Raw genomic sequence first — 12,454 nt, forward strand, 5'->3', positions numbered from 1 at the left:
TAACAGACCAAGCAGTGTACCTTGTAACCATTGAGGAAGGCCCGCCAGATAGTTTACTCAACGTAGATGAATGTCCTGCCTCTTTAAATAAGCGTTTTCCAAGCCAGTTTTGAAACAAACGGTTGTGCTCTTCTTGCAACCATTTTTCATTTCTACCCTTCTTTGGATTATTCACTCTCAACTCATTCAAATGAATATCCACAAATGGCGTGACCTCGGAAACGTTGTGTAGCACATGGAGACTTGCTTGCTCCCATTCTTTTCGGTTGACGATCGAATAAGTACCTATAATGAAACAAATACTTAAAAATAATGTTCATATATAATTTAAATAAACAAATAAAGTGTTAAAAAAATACCTGTAGATAGAGCTTTTGAATCAAAATTGGTATTCTTGGGTAACCCAATTTCGTCTGTTTTAGCTAAATACTCAGAACAAAACTCAACCGACTCTTCTGCTATGTAATTTTCAACTATGCTTCCTTCCGGCCTATTGTAGTTCTTCACGTAGCTTTGGAGGGAGATTGTAGTTCACAAGTATAACCGGCCAAACACTGTATTTACTGCTCATCATGCTGAACGGGTTCATTCCATCAGAAGCTAGACCAAGGCGCAAATTTCGAGTATCAACACTGAAATCCTTATACTCTAAATCGAATGATTTCCACTGTGCAGCATCATCAGGATGTCTCAACATACCATCATCGATACGCTTTTCGGAGTGCCAAACCATGTTCTTCGCGTGTTTGACACTATTAAACATTCGACGAAAGCGCGGCATTGGAGGAATGTACCATAACGACTGAAATATATTTAACGAAAATCAGTAATAAATAATGAATATGAGCTACATGTATTTCCTAATCAAGTGATGAAAATGTACGTACCTTAACTGGAACTCCTTTAACCCCGTTACATGGAATTTTACCCTTCTTCCACCGTGACTCTTTGCACGTCGGACATTCATCTAGATCTTCATACTCGTGTCTATATAAAATACAATCATTTGGGCACGCATGGAATTTCTCGTACTTCATGCCTAATGTACCCAAAGTCTTCTTTGCTTCATACATACTTAAAGGTACTTTATTGTCTTTCGGAAATGCTTCTTTCAGTGTTTCCAACAATAGAGTAAAACTAGTGTTTGTCCAACCCCCCGACGCCTTCAAATGAAATAATGTAACTAAAAATGACAACTTCGAATAGCTTGTACACCCTTCATATAATGGTGTCTCCGCATCATTCATCATGGACTCAAACAATTCCGGTCGCTCAACAAAATCGTCCTCCAAATCATTCATCATTCCGCACATATCATCAATATCATCTTCAACATCATCCTCATTTGCCGTAGAACAAAAAACCTCACCATGGTAGAACCATCTTTGATACGAGGTCATTATTCCATATGCAAACAAATGGGTCCGAACGACATCAATCGAAAAATGTCTATGATTTCCACATTTAATACAAGGACAACGAATAGATTTCACATCTACCATGTTCTCTCTAGCAAAATCACAAAACTCATCTACACCTTTCCGATATATCTCATTCAATCTATTCTCCCACATCCACTTTCTCATCTTCATAGAAAAACCCTAATTATACAAAAAATTGTCCATTCTAATTAGTAAACTATCAGGAGAACAACAACTAGAACAAGTTAAAGAAGAACTTACAAGATTTGAATGTGTAGATGAGAAGTAAACGAGGACGCTCTAGAATGAGTAGGAAAGGTACTGGAAATATTTTTTCGAGTGAGGTTATGAGAGAGTTCAAAGTGAAAAAGACCAGAAATGAGAATTTATATCACCAGTCTCTCGTGTCACTCGCCGCGGCGACATTTCTACTTCGCCGCGGCGAGACATTCTACAACGCTTCCAAAAGCGTTGTAGAATGTCCTCGCCGCGGAAAAAATATGCATTCGCCGCGGCGACACCATCACGCCGCAGCGAGGTACAAATCTCGCCGCGGCAGGAGTCCTGCGCCATGGCGGGAACACGTCGTCGCCGCGGCGAAAATCTTACCGAGAGCACCATGTTTCCAGACATATAGTCTCGCCGCGGCATCATACATTTTACGCTGCGGCGAATGTATTCATCGCCGCGGCGAAAATTTGCTTTCGACGCGGCGAAGATTCTACAACGCTTGTTTAAGCGTTGTAGAAAGGGGTCGCCGCGGTGACAATTGTATACTGCCGCGGCGAGGACATCTAGGGTTACATCGCTGCGGCGATGACACATTTTCGCCGCGGCGAGAATTTTCTGGGTGACTCTCGCTGCAGCGAGAATTTGATTTCGCCGCGGCGAGGATCCTACAACGCTTATGTTAAGCGTTGTAGAAGCAGTTCGCCGCGGCGAGAAATATACATCTCCGCGGCGAGCTCCTACAACGCCTAGAAGAAGCGTTGTAGGAGCGTTTTAAAATCTGAAAATTTCAAATTTTTTTAACTACCCTCCATTTCATATTCTATACTTAGCGCTTTTTTTCAATTTTCCCCTCATTCTCATTCCTTATTCTACTTCATTTCTTCTCATCTCTCTCTCCACTACTCATCTCTCTCGTCCCTATCTCTCTCTCCGCCACTCTCTTGCCGCCCCGCCCCTCTCTCGCCACCACTCTCTCTCTCTCGGCCCATCTCTCTTCTCGCCGTCGCTCTACTCCTCTCTCTTCTCCTCTTTCTCGCCGTCGCTCTCTCTCTGCCCCTCTTTCTTCTCGCCGTCGCTCTCTCTCCAGCCACCACCCTCTCTTCTCGCCGCCCCTCTCTCTCCGGCCCTCATACTCTCGTTTCCCCGCCTCTCTCTCTCCGGTCCTCACCCTCACTCATTGCCTCCACCTTGACCCCGCCCAGCCTCCACCTCGCCCCTGCCCCGCCTCCACATCGCCCAGCCCGGCCTCCACCTCACCCAGCCCCGCCTCCACCTCGCCCCTGCCCCGCCTCCACCTCGCCCAGCCCGGCCTCCACCTCGCCCAGCCCCGCTCCACCTCGCCCCCTGCCCCGCCTCCACATCGCCCAGCCCGGCCTCCACCTCGCCCAGCCCCGCCTCCACCTCGCCCCTACCCCGCCTCCACCTCGCCTCTCGCTCGCCACGTCCTCGCCTTCACCGGGTATGTTATTTCCTAACTTGTTTTGAATTTAATTTGATTTATGTTATTATTTAGTTAGAATTTGGTATTTATTTGAAGTTAGGAAGAATTTGTATTGGATTTTAGTATATTGGATTTAATTCGTTGTATTTGAGTTTGATATTGATTGTATTTAAGTTGGAATCGGATTGGATTTGAGTTAGAAATTGAGATTATGTTTTGAATTTTGTATATTAGATTCCATGTCGTCCACTACTACTACTTCTAGCGGTAGTGGTAAAAGAAAAATTAGAAGACAACTAGCGCTTAACTCCGATGAACAAGGAAAACGAAGAAACACTCTTATGGTTCGGGTTAATAAGGCTAAAACACTTGGTAAAAAAATCCCGGTACAATTTGATGATAAAGAGCAACCAATCGGTAAAGAGGGTGATGAGTTGTCGAGTTACTTTGGCGTGTTAGCAAGAGAACACGTTCCACTTTCGATGCGTGATTGGAGATGTAAAGACAACGCCCAAATTAAAGAACGGATTTGGAACGAAATGCAAGAAGGATTTACGATTCCTATCGAACAAAAACACGATTGCCTTATGAGAGTCGGAGAAGCGGCAAGGTTATTTCGTCATGAGATATACAACGATCTACTCAAAGACATAATTAACGAACCAATCGCCTTAAAGAGATCGGCTTGTATTTTGAAATTCTATACAAGTATCACCGAAGAAGATTGGATAGCATTTGTTGAGTATAGACGAACCGAAATGTTCAAACAAACATCGGAACATGGGAAATCAAATATCGGAAAAAGTGTGTACAAATCTCGAACGGGCCGAAATGGATATCGAAAGCTTGATCAAGAAAAGGTTAGATTCATTTTTTTCTTTTAGTTATTCCAAATGTTGCAATTATTTTTTAATTTATTGTATAATTACTTCTTACTAGCACGAAGAAACGGGGGAATGGCCTACGAAAGAGGAACTTTGGATTGACTCGCGAATGAAAGACGTAGATAACTACAAGGATGAGAAAGACAAACTAATGGCAGAAAAAATCGTAAGTACTTTACATTTGTTATAACAATTAATATTGTAATTTTATTTGAAAATAATTTTGTGTAGAAAACGTTATCACAACAAGCAACGCAAGGGACATGGGTGCCGGAATCGGGAAAGAGCATTTTGCAAGAAGCTTTGGGAACGTCGCGAGTTTTCGTTCAATCCAAACACACTTCGCGTTTCAAGTACTTTGTTCCTCCAACGCCGAACGAAGAATTAATTAGGATGCGTCGGGAGATGAGCGAGTTGAAATCTTTGGTGATGAAAGCCTTCGGTGGAAATGGTAGCATTAATGTCGGAGATGCTAATATCGAGTCGCCTAGTGTCGAGCGTGTGGAAGAGAATCTCAAGGACAAGGTTGTTGATGATGAAGAGATGGCAAACGTTGAAGAACACGTTAATGACGCGGTCTCTTTAGGTATGTTCATTATTTTTTTTTTTTTATCTATAAAGCTAAATATTTTGGTATTAAGATATTGATATATATTCGTGATTTACTTAGAACACGACGATGTTGGCGATCGTCCGAAGATCGATCCTAACATCGTTGATGATTGTCCGAAGATCGATCATGTCGTTGTGGAAAAACCCAATAGTGTTCGTGCTAGTTGCTCTTTGAATCCAACCACGCCGGTGACACCGAGTTCGGATGAAAGCGTCGAGTGTCTTCTTTTCATTGATGATGTTGTGAAAGGAGGCACAATTCATGTTGCAAATGGGCGAGCGTACATGAATGGAGGCGTAGTTCATTTCTCACCTTTGGAGGAAGGAAATTTACGCGTGGCCGTTTTGGGGGTTTTGATTAAAAAAGCAAAATTGCCAATTCCCACCGAAGAAGCTCAAACCATTGAAGATGCTATAGGCGGGTTTGTCTCGTGGCCGAAGAGACTCGTAGAAATGGACACGGGAATAGAGAGTCGCGGTCCGGTTGTCAAACAACTCTCAAAGCTCGGTTTTGAGAGTGAAGCTAGCATCGATGATGCTAAGAAGATTTCGTACAAGGTGATTAATCCCAAGTATCGATTGCTCACTCAACATGCCAACAAAGTAATGTTACCGGAAGGGGATGTGATTATGGTCAATGTTAGTCCAAGTCTCGCGGCTATCCCGATTCCGGTGTCATTTGAAGACGTTTCCGATTTTTTGCAATACTTGGAAATTGGCGCGGGGAGCATAACGGTTTATATGGAGTAAGAGTTTTCTTTATATGCGTTTTTTAATAACAATATTCAATATTTAGTGTTTTGATCAACTAAATATTTGTTTGTCATAGCTATCTACGCTCGAGGCTATAAAAGGCGAAGAAGACTCGAAATTATTGTTTTGTAAATCCGAGCTTAAGTTCGTACATCGAAAATGACGACGAGGAGGCTTATTTGTCAAAACGAGTCAAGGACGTTGGAAACGTGGTACGACATTGCAAATTTGGTGAACTAGTTTTGATGCCGTATAACAAAGGTGCGCATTGGATGCTCGTTGTCATCGGCCTTTGGAGAAATAGCGCTATGTTCTTTGACCCGTTGAGAAATAAAATCCCAATCGATTGATAAAAAGGTAATATTTTGATTTCTTAAATAATTTTTATTATAAATCGTTCTAGATGTTTTTTCTCTTATAATCTCCGTGTTATATAGGGTTCTTGTTGATTTCAAGCTCGAGCATCAAAACGCCCATAGTAACGGGCAATCAACGTACATCAAGGCTTGGGACGCTCCGAGACAAACGGGAAACACGCAATGCCGGTATTTTGTGATTTCTTATATGCGTGATATAGTCGTAGGAGGTGTAGGAAAATTAGAAAATAAGAAATCCTATACAAAGGAGGATTTAGAGAGAGTTAGGGAAGAATGGGTAAGTTATGTACAAACATTTATTAACTGTGATGATTAGCTAGTTTTTTTTATTGAATTATGGATTGGTTGTAGATGTATATATTAGATTTTGAATGTTTTGAAACTGAGGATATTATTTTTGGTATTGAAGATTATTTTCAGGTGCTGGTATACCGTGTAAAAACAGATTTTGGATTGAAAAAAAAATACTCTCGCCGCGGCGAACTATACTTCTCGCCGCGGCAAGTAATTCAAGCCGCGGCGAGAAATATTATTCGCCGCGGCGAGAAAAGATACCGAGAGCATGCAATTTAGAAATCTTAGTCTCGCCGCGGCGAGATTTTTTCTTCGCCGCGGCGAGTTTTTTTAAAAAAATTCACCACCTTCCTACAACGCATAATTATCCGTTGTAGAATCATGTCGCCGTGGCTAAGATTTGACGTCGCCGCGGCGACGTGTAATATTCGCCGCGGCGAGTTGATTCTACAACGGATATCATATCCGTTGTATAAAATCTCGCCGCGGCGAAAATTATATGTCGCCGCGGCGGGAAGTTTTTAATTATTTAGAAATTTCACAATGGACTTATACCGTTGTAGGAGGTTCCACAACGCTTAGATATCCGTTGTAGAAAGTTGGATTCTACAACGGATATTTAAGCGTTGTAGAAGCCCCTTGGATTCTACAACGGATATTTAAGCGTTGTAGAAGCTTCTACAACACATGATTCTACAACGCTTGACAAGCGTTGTAGAATCATTCCACAACGGATTTTAAGCGTTGTAGAATCCTTGTTTTGTAGGAGTGAGAGAACTTTCATTAAATAAACTTACTAACATACATATTACTTATAAAAAAGGCTTGTTATTTTAGACATTAAAAATACGTTTTGTTTAATTATGAACTAAAAAGCTCTCCCCTAACTCAATAAAATGCCATTAAAATCTAACAATGTAACAGAGAAAAAAATATCTGATAGTATTTTGAAATGATTTTGACTGATTTTTCACTTCTTTGACTTGTATTTATATACACAAATAAGCTCATCAATTACAACCGTGTAACAATTTTACGACTAACTAATTGATACAACTTGTGCAACTTGCATTATGTGACTGCTGAGCTTGTATTCTCAATGAAATACAACCTAGCATTTTTATCCTATTCCTAACATTTCATCTCACTGTGTCTTCTTTCAATTTGACAGAATCAGATTGGCGGTATAGAAATAGGTGAACTTCAGGTTCTTTTTTTTCCTCTTAACAAAATTTGAAATCTGTGTTTATTAATCTTGCTCTTTCCAATGAAGTTCAATTTTTTCCCGATGAAATCCGACACTTTGCGATGCATTCTTATGAATTCCAATTATATTTAAACATTTGTTGATGGAAAATTCTAACGAGTTTCGATTTAAATAGATGATAATACTTGAATTTTAATTTAAACTATATAAAAAAAAATAAACTACCAAAGTGTGTATGAATCATAAATGCGCTTGATTACATATAACTATTTCCTTTATTGCTAATCTACATCACACATATTAGTTTATTAACATATAAAAACGCTAAAAGTTTGAAATCCTTTGAATACGATTTGGTGATCAACGGAACATACAAAAATTATCAGAAAATTCATAATAAAAGCGAGGAAAATGTCGAAATAAATACCCAAAAATTCTTTAAAATATTTTAAAAATTATTTCCATATTTTTTAAATCTAAAATAAAAATGAAGAATTTATTACAAATAGTCAATCTCCTAATGAATAATTTAAATTTAAAATTTTGCTTTATTAATAAAATAATCTATCAGACCGAAGTAAATTTTACTTCGATATGATGAGCTATTTTTCTAATTAAATAAAACTTTGACTGCATTTTAAAAGAATGATGAATTATTGAGTTAATGATCTAATTGTTCCAGTAAAAATAAGTTATAATAAACATAAATTTTATCAACTATAATGTTTTTAAACTAACAAAAACTCTCCCGTTCGTTTAACGTATAATCAATTAAATCATGACATGTTGTGGGCCTTGTGGCGTGTACCCGACAAAAACAAAATTAGTAAAAAAAAAAAATACTGTTATGCTTATGATGTATTTTTCTAAGAGAATAAGACAAACAATCGGATTCATTATCGATATTGTTGTGGACTAGTTTGGTACAAAACTTGGCAACTTTCTGTGAAATGCCATGGCCCATTTTATCACAATATTCATGAGTTCACACAGCCACAATATTCTAAAATTTTAGTAATGATTTAATAGGGTTTTAAAAGTGTACGTAATATTTTTAAAATATTAGCCCATTTAGTCACGATATCAATTAGTTCACACGGCCACAATATTCTAAAATTTTAGTAATGATATTAATAGGGTTTTAAAAGTGTACGAAATATTATAAAAATATTAATATTTTAATTTTTTTAAGAAGTATTTTTTTAAAATTATAAACATTTATATTTTTGTTTAAAAAAATTGTAAATGATAAACAAAGTTAACTAAAGCCCAAAACTATAAAATAAAATTCTTTATAAGATAAAATCTTTAAACACGTTAGTCCTACGATTAAATTTTAAAAGGTCATATCACATACAATGTCTGGTATTTTTTTTTACTTATCATATTCACACCAACGAGACAAGACATATTTTTTCAAAAATATTTTTTTTTTATGAAATCTGTAACAAATTAAGTCTATTTAAATCTAAAAATTTAAGTGGTACCTAGTATAGCCTAGTGGTAATTCCATACCACATCATGTGTGGAGGTCGTGGGTTCAATCCCCATTGCAGCCTAGCTGCCTTGAAAAAAAAAAAATCTAAAAATTTCATTTTGTCATACATTTCAATTTTTTTTATTTCTAACCATTCTACTTATGTGGCCCATTGTTTATACCATTCTACCCTTATTAATCAGCTAATATAATTTATTTTCGAAATTAATAAAATCTAATTTATTATTCAAAATCCCTTATTGTTAAGATCTCAGTTAGCTCTCTCTCTCTCTCTCTCTCTCTCTCTCTCTCTCTCTCTCTATTTTCACGTTCACTTTCTCTCTATTTTCACGATCACATTTTTTAACCATTGACAAAGGTCAAAAACATTAAAAGCGCAATTAATAGTCGTTAATAACTGTTAATAGGTTCCTGCTTTATAACTAATAGTCGGTAATACCTGTCAATAAGTTTCTAGTAAAAACGTATTAACAGTTATTACCGACTATTAACTGCGATGCTGTTTTTTTTACCTCCGTCATGGATAAAAATGTAACGAAAAGCGAGAGAGAGAGAGAGAGAGAGAGAGAGAGAGAGAGTATTTAGGTAGATAAATTGTTTTCGTTTAATTTGTTTTTGGCTAAGAATTACGAGAAAAAAGGGTAATTCTGTCTTATTGCATCCAAGTTTGGCTAATTACAAAATATTACTAAAACATTGACTATTTCACAATTTTAAGTTTTAAAAAAGCTAGTAAGCTAGAACGCCCATTTTTTATTTTGTGTTCTTGAAAATGCAATCCTTTGATATAGGAATTTGAAAATCGGTTATTTACTAAAACTCCAGTATAATTGTTCCTAAGTTGTCTTTTGATAAAACATAGCTATTATGTGAGTGAGTGGTAATGCATGAATGTTAATCAGCATATCACACTCATTTTGGGCGTTAAGGTCGTTGGGATATCCAGTATTATGAATTAAACTACTATATTTTGGGTATTAGCTACTATGTTAACAGGTAAGTACATTAACGAATTTGTTAATAGACATCTTATTTACAAGTTATTTACAGTAGTAGTTCGTGTCGAATTCTGTCAATAGACATCTTATTTACCGGTTATTTACAGTAGTATTTCGTGTCGAATTCTGTTAATGTACTTCTTATTTACCATCTATTTACATTATAAACACAGACTTAATTAGGTCTGCTGTTTGAAAAGTTGTTGATAAAAAAGTTATTAACATAATAAAATAATGCCCTAACCACATATTCAAAACATACATGTCTGTAAAGGACTTTTATTACAAGAATACAAAATACTTCTCATGTACTCAAGTTTAACAATAGGCGTAAAACATCAAATGTTCAACAAAAAAAACAAACAATTATTCAAAAAATCTCCAAAAAAGTAAACAACACAAACTTAACCAGCTAAAAGTAAAAACTATTAAAAACATCCCAATAACCAACTAACTTTGGCAACCCCTTTTGTTATGACCAATCTGGCCACATTTACCACATCTATGATTGTACGGGTGAAATTTTTCATGTTTCGATCGATACCTCTTCTCTTTCGGTCGTCCAGCTTGACGTTTATGAATGGGAGGCTTAATAACTTGAGCATCAATAGGCAGCTCCCAATCGCCTTCATGAGAAATTGGGACAACATCTTTCTCATACGTGGCAGCAAAGTATTCTTGACTATAATATGCTGGCACAAAATCAATAGGACGCAAATTTTTCCTATATAAAGCCGCACACGCATGAGAACATGGAAAGTCTTCAAGCTGCCAATAACAACATGTGCAAGTCCTAAGAGAAACATCAACAACCCGACTAACTGCCCCATCAACAACTTCAAACTCATTGTCATTGATGGCATTAACCTGCAATTGCGTGTAAATAAATATTGTAAAATGATGCTGTTAATAGGTTGTAACTAATAAAGCAATTAACAGAAACTAGAATAGATTATAACTCACATTCATTGATCGAGCAGCCTCCTGCGAATCAAAAAGCATCTTAAACCCAGTTCCTGTAAGACCTGAATGCATCTTTGGAATTAGCTCCCTCTTCTTGTTGATCCAATTTTGAATTAGACTTCTATAACTCAAGACAAGACATGCAACCGGCCATCCTCTAGCTTCTCGTAGAACATCATTCAAACACTCGGAAATGTTTGTGGTCATTACATCAAACCTCTTCCCGGGAAATTTGCTCCTAGCCCAAAGCTCTGGACTAGCTTTGAGAAGATACTTTTTAATTTTTATTTTGTTGTTGGAGAGTATATTAAGAAAATATTCAAACTCTCTTAATGAATACGCTTTAGCACATCTATAAAAAAGTGGCTGAATGTATGTTTCCCAAATTTGGCCTTCACATTACCCCAAAGATGTTGCATGCATATAGCAAATTTTGCCTCCGGAAAAACATTGTCAACCGCCTTGGTAATTGACTTGTGCCTATCCGAAACAAAAACCAAGTCTTTTCGAACACCATACACAATTCGAAGATGCATCATAAACCAAGACCAAGATTTGTCATTTTCAGATTCCACAATACTAAAGGCTAATGGAAACAAATGATTATCACCATCTTGAGCAGTGGCCAAAAGTAATGTACCACGAGATTTTCCTTTCAAGAAAGTACCATCAACAGATATTACCGGGCGGCAATATTGAAATCCTTGTACAGAAGCACCAAATGCCAAGAAGAAATACCTAAATGTCCCATCAGGTTCGATCTCGGTCACAGTATAAGACCCTACAAACATAACAGATTATAGTTGTAAATAAGTCATTAATTTACAACAAATTCAGTAAATAACAAGAGGAACCTGGATTATAGTAAATAAGCTGTAAATAACTTCTATTTACAGACTTCAATTATAGTAAATAAGCTGTAAATAAAAACCTAGATTTTTCTCTTTGATCATTTCACCAACTAGTGATAAATGACTATATGACTCTTCAAAATCACCACGAAGATCCCTCAAAGCTTCTTTACGACCCTTCCATGCCCGAAAATATGTTACCTCCACATTAAATCGTGTCCTCATAATTTCAGCCACACCAGAAGGCGTAATTTGATTTGCCAATGACCCGCAAAAATCATCTTTGACACATTTGCTAATAAGAACAGACGATGCATGTTTATTCTTGTGCACAATAGATTTACCATAACAAGTATGGTCTTTAACATATGACCTTATGACCCAATCCAGAATTCTTGCAAACCGCGCATTTAACTTCCAAGAACACTGCATATCCGAACAACCAATACTATAACCCGTCTTACTGGATCTCAACACCTTGAATTCAAAATTGTTGCAAACTGCAGTCATGCCAATAGCCATTTGAAGAACATCTTTGCGTCTAAATACATTATTAACATTAATTTCAAAATTCATAGGAAAATTCCTCAAATCCGGTTCATCATACAAAACAATTTCTGCCGGGGGGTCTTCATGACTAGAATGAGGCAATAAAGCTTTCGACAATTCATGGCATTGTTGCTCAAATAAATTCACTGGAAAAATGTGTAAAATTGCATGAGGAAACAATTATCAAAACAGCATAAAATGAAAAAAAAAAACACATACCTGAATCGATTAGAGAAAAAGATGACCATTCATCCATGTTTTGGGACGGTTATGATTTCTGGGAATAAAATTTCAAACGTTGAATCCTGGAAAACAAAATTTGAACAACTATTGGCGGCCAAATGTATTTGAATAAAGCGTTCAACAAATATCAAC

The sequence above is a fragment of the Urtica dioica genome, chromosome 6 (genome assembly GCF_054948205.1).
Source record: "Urtica dioica subsp. dioica isolate 48M chromosome 6, U.dioica_male_clone48M_v1_H2, whole genome shotgun sequence".
Classification (NCBI taxonomy): Eukaryota; Viridiplantae; Streptophyta; class Magnoliopsida; order Rosales; family Urticaceae; genus Urtica; species Urtica dioica.